We start from the raw sequence: 5,509 nt of genomic DNA, 5'->3' as shown, positions 1-5,509 counted from the left end.
ACCCACCCCAAATCTTTTGTGCATTCTGTTGTTTGCACACATGCAAATATGCACATAATTTTACAGATTTAAAATAAGAGTTGCTCTTGCTTGGCCCATATACTCGCTTATACAGGCCTTTTAATTTGAGCATCTCTTAAAATTCACTCCTTAATCAATTGGGTTTTATTTCGTTACTAGCGGAATACCTGTGCTTCGCTACGGTGGAGAAGTTGATAGAAACGTGTGAGTTTATTTCACGCAAGTTGAAAAGTTATTGTTTTGAGTGAGTGAGGGCTTTGGAGTTTATATATTCAAAATGCACATGTTATTATTATAGAGTGAGGTTAGTAGTAATTAAAAAATGAGAAATGAATATGTGGAATGAACGTACTGTGAGTTGCCTGATACGACGTAATGATTTATTTATATACAATGCTTGCTGTGCAACCCTCTGGCTGCAGTATGATGAGGCTATCAGCTGAGCTGACTGTAGAGCAGGCCACGTTCAGCTGGCCGTATGAGAAGCAGTGGTGCATCAAGTCAACACCAATGACCTTGAGAGTCTGGCCCTGAGATTTGTTAATAGTCATCGTGAAGCACACTCTGACCGGGAACTGCAGGAGTTTAAAGTGAAAGGGTACGTCTGATGGTATAAGAGGGATGCAAGGGATGAAAACTGTTTTCCCTCGTCCACAACCTGTGAAAATGATTGCTTCAATGACATTTCTGTGGAGGGACTTTAATTGAAGTCTGGTGCATTACAGAGTTTTGGTGGCTATAGATTTCTTAGTAACATAATTGGTGTGCCGACCTTCAAAATGAGATTGTGCCTAGGAATGCCTGGAGGGTTGAAACTGCAGGCACTCGACAGGGTAATGTACCACATCGTCTACTTCGACAACCGAGTCCACTGACTTATAATTTTTTGTTTCTGAGTTGAACGCCTGCAGGAGTGTGTCATTGATAGAGTTTGTCATGTTATTTGTAGAAGTTAAAATTGCCCTCTCTCTAAACCACGATGTGTCCTTCATGTGGATGTTTTGAAGATCCAGATATACCTTTTGTGTAAGCCTTTTCAAATCTGTGACCAGGTGACATAGATTTGCCAACAGTTTCACTTTGCCATCTTGTTCATGGAGTGTACCATCTCCTATAGCCAAAAGAAGGCGTGAAAACTCTCCTGCCTTGACGTCATCTGTCAGGTGCACCCTCATGTTCACTGTCAAGGACAGGACTTTCACTGTGGGCCACAGGTAAGAGGATTTGAAAGAGGCTTTAACTTCATTGGCACGGGTCCCCCGCGGAACAACTGGAAGAGTCTGTCTGAAGTCCCCAGTGAGCAGTACTGTCAACCCTCCCATGAGGCTGTTGTTTCAGATGTCTGGGAGCATCCTTTGGAGAGCCTGAAGGAAGGTGAGACATTTGTTATAGATTATGGATGATCATTTTTGGACATTGTCTTGGAGAGATTCTCTCTGCAGCTGCCTACAAATATCCTCTGAAAGACTATCTTTATGTTTTTCCCATAGTGGTAAGGGGTTTGCCATTTGACAGAACACCAACATAAATAGAACCAAAGGTTACTAAGAGCCAAGAGAAACAGATAAGTATGAAAAACAAGTGTGAAACTAGCTGGGCAGACTGGATGGGCCGTTTGGTCTTCTTCTGCCATCATTTCTATGTTTCTATGAAGAGCTGACGGATCCTAGGTGGTGAATGTGACAATGCAGCTTCCTGAGAGTATTGTACCAGTGTGTATCATCTTCTATCAGACTTGAGTGCTCTAACAGAATTGAGTGCTCGGCAGGCAGACTGGAATGTGGGTTGTAACACTCTAGCGACAGTTTTAAGATATTGAAAGGATGTGGGCCCTCTGACCTCATGAAGCAAGAGTCTGAGATGATAGCACTCTGAATTGTTTGGGTGGACTGTGTACACTCTGCCAAAGACTTGGTCCTTTTTCACTCCTGGGTAGCCTAGTACGCGCTGTCCCTGTTTCCTTCTAACAAATTGTTTATTTTTACAAAAGTAGTAGGCTGGAACCTCAGAGTACAGGAGCTGTTTGGCAAAATCATCCTGTGTGGAAAGATCAAAGAACTCCAAGAGGGTTGTTTGGGGAGGATTCTGTAGTTTTTCTACAACGTTGTCAGCTGTGAAGTAAATCCTCTGGCCGTTCTCCAGATGAACAGCGAGATGAATGACTGGGGGCAAAACATTCATGAATAGGGAAACAGAATATGTGCCAGGCTGCTTCAGAGCTGCTGATGTAATGTCCTGTCTCATACTGTGATACCTCCTCATGTTGTTTCCCCAGGACAAATACGGCGTGGTCCCCTGCCCTTTGTTGATGTATTTACAGATGTACTTGATTGATTTTACAGAATTGCAAAACTCGACGTTACTATGAGCATAGAGGGTTTGGGAGAGTACACGGTTGTAAGAGACAACCTATCTGTTGTCTAGTTCAATTCCGTTGATGGTGACAGTGTGGCTGCCATCGGAAGGAGCACGCTGTCGGTACTGGGGGTATCCGTCATCTCCTGTCTGAGTTTCTTTGATGAGCAGATGGGGGTACTTCTTACTGCAGGATCCTCTTACCATGCAAGGGGAGTTTCTGTTTTGGAGTCCACACGGTCCATGAAGCATCATTGACTTAACGATTTGGTGGAGTAGCGGGTCAACTTCAGGGTCAGGAATCTCTGCAGTGATCACCTGATCAATGAGGTCCTGTTTGATCAGATCTCGCAGCCATAGGAGGATATGGACATGGGGAAAACCTCACTTTTGCCACTCTATCGTATACATGTAGCAAGTAGTGTAGCCGAAAAGGAGTACTCAACTTTTTTTTTGGTGACCCTGAAGTGACCCTGGCGGGGTGTTGCGTTCGATGGCTGGAACAAACCATTGAATGTAGGAAATTGAGAAGTGGTTAGTTTTTTCAAGGACATGATAGGGAATGCCGGAGCCAAGTTTCGGCCTTGTAGGTACTCGGAAAGTGGGAGAATTAGTGATGAGTGAGTGAATGAGTGAGTGAGTCAGTGGGGAAGTAATTAGTATGCTACTTTTGCCTATAACATTGTGGTTTTCATTCGATTTTTATGAAATTTGCAGGCATTGAAAATCACTTCTTTCAAATCACTGTAGGTACTGAGAGGCACAGCAAACAAAAGAATCATCATGGAGAAGATTGGCATAGACTACCTGTGGTACAAAGCATCAGCAGCAGCAGAGGCATCAATGCCCTAAGGCACTGAGAGAGGAGCAAGAAAGCAGAAGCAGGACAACAGCACTCTAATGGGCCAATACAGTAAAGTGCGCTTGGCCAAGCCCATTGTTTAACACACGATTGGACAAGCATTTTTGATGCACATCCACTACCCCTTATACTGTAAGGGGTTTAGCACTTTAAAAACACATGTCCAACTCCATCCAAAACTAATATCGCTCATCACGTGAAAATACATGTTGTTGAGGCTATTAGTTATGCACCTGAGATACAGAAAAAAAATATGCAGCCAAGCCACACATATTACGCTCAGAAATTAATGCCTGCTCTTGAGCAGCCCAAAAAAAGTGTATATAAAAGCAGAAAATGCTGCTTCTCTGTACACCCTCTGTCAATATCTTAGTGAACTAAAAATGTAAAAAAAATTAGAGGTGTGCATCTGTTTTCCACGTATTTGTAATCCGCAACTTATTTTGTGCTATCTGTTAAATACGTGGGGAGGCGAAACGCATTGCGACTCCCCACGTATTAAACAGATTTCTGTTTTATTCGGCCTCCTAAATAAAAATTTAAACCCCCCACCCTCCTGACCGCTCCAAGACTTACCAAAACTCCCTGGTGGTCCAGCGGCAAGTCCTGAAGCCATCCCTGCATTCTCACACCCACGTTTGCCGGTTTCATCATGACGCCGATAGCCTGTGTCACAGGGGCTACCGGTGCCATTGGTCAGTCCCTGTCACATGGTCACCGGCGCCATCTTGTGCTCCTACCATGTGACAGGGGCTGACCAATGGCACCGGTAGCCCCTGTGACATAGTATGGGCAAAGGCTATCGGTGCCATTTTGAGTCCTGGCATCGGATGGCAGGTCGCTCCGGGACCCCCGTTGGACCCACAGGGACTTTTGGCCAGCTTGGGGGGGACTCCTGACCCCACAAGATTTTCCAAAAGTCCAGCGGGGGTCCAGGAGTGACCTCCTGCACGCCGGCCGTCCGATGCCAATACTCAAAATGGCGCCGACCGCCTTTGCCCTCACTATGTGTGACATAGTGAGGGCAAAGGCGATTAGCGCCATTTTGAGTATTGGCATCTGATGGCCGGCGTGCAGGAGGTCGCTCCCGGACCCCCGCTGGACTTTTGGAAAATCTTGTGGGGTCAGGAGTCCCCCCCAAGCTGGCCAAAAGTCCCTGTGGGTCCAACGGGGGTCCCGGAGCGACCTGCCATCCGATGCCAGGACTCAAAATGGCACCGATAGCCTTTGCCCATACTATGTCACAGTGGCTACCGGTGCCATTGGTCAGCCCCTGTCACATGGTAGGAGCACAAGATGGCACCGGTGACCATGTGACAGGGACTGACCAATGGCACCGGTAGCCCCTGGGACACAGGCTATCGGCGTCATGATGAAACCGGCAAAAGTGGGTGTGAGAATGCAGGGATGGCTTCTGGACTCGCCGCTGGACCACCAGGGAGTTTTGGTAAGTCTTGGGGGGGGAGGGGGTCAGGAGGGTGGGGGGTTGTAGTTAATTTTAATTTTAGCTGGGACAGGAATTTAACACGCCGTAGTAACATATTGACAGATCGACAACTTATGGAATTCTCCATACTTCCGCATGAAACGGAATTGAACCCCCACGAATACGTATCACGAATGCAACGAAAACCTTTTGGCTGCACATCCCTAAAAAAAATACATATAAATAAATATATAAATAAATAAATTAAAAATGTGCCAGCCGGTCAGGTTAGGAAAACAGAAGCTCAATTTTACCGGCGTCCGTTTTCCTAACCTATGGCTGTCAGTGGGCTCAGAAAACGGACGCTTGTAAAATTGAGCATCAGGCTCCTGAACCCATTGACAGCCACCTCTCCTGGGTTTCCATTAATAAGGAAATGCTAGGCATGTGCTATTGTCCCTAGCATCTCCTTTTTAGCATGACTCCTCATTTAAATATAGGATCGCGTGCCTAGAGAAGTGGCTGGGCACGCGTTGGGAGCATGTGCGCTCAATGTGGAGCGCCCATTTTCCCGCTCTTCTTATTGGTATTGAGAGAAGAGCAGAGCAGCAACAGCAAAGGCAACAGTGTGCAAACGTGCTGAGAGAAGAACAGGGTAGCAGTGGTGGCAGCAGAAGCAACAACAACCCAAAGCACTGAGAAAGTGGCAGAGAAGCAGCTGCAAAGGCAACAACGCCCCGATATACTGAGAGAGGGGGCAGGGCAGCACCGTTATTGGCATCAACACTCTAAGGCACCAAGAGGGGGCAGAGTAGTAGCAACAGCAGAAAAATTAACTCCTCAGG

The 5,509-nt window shown here is 46.3% G+C and overlaps 1 pseudogene; it reads right to left on the bottom strand.

The window, feature by feature from the left end:
- Positions 1 to 401: 401 nt before the first annotated feature.
- Positions 402 to 2,787, bottom strand: LOC115092400 (annotated as a pseudogene).
- Positions 2,788 to 5,509: the final 2,722 nt, after the last annotated feature.

This window comes from Rhinatrema bivittatum, chromosome 5 (genome assembly GCF_901001135.1).
Source record: "Rhinatrema bivittatum chromosome 5, aRhiBiv1.1, whole genome shotgun sequence".
NCBI lineage: Eukaryota > Metazoa > Chordata > Amphibia > Gymnophiona > Rhinatrematidae > Rhinatrema > Rhinatrema bivittatum.
Note: the sequence above shows the minus strand (reverse complement) of the source record. Positions and strands in the feature narration are given on the sequence as shown.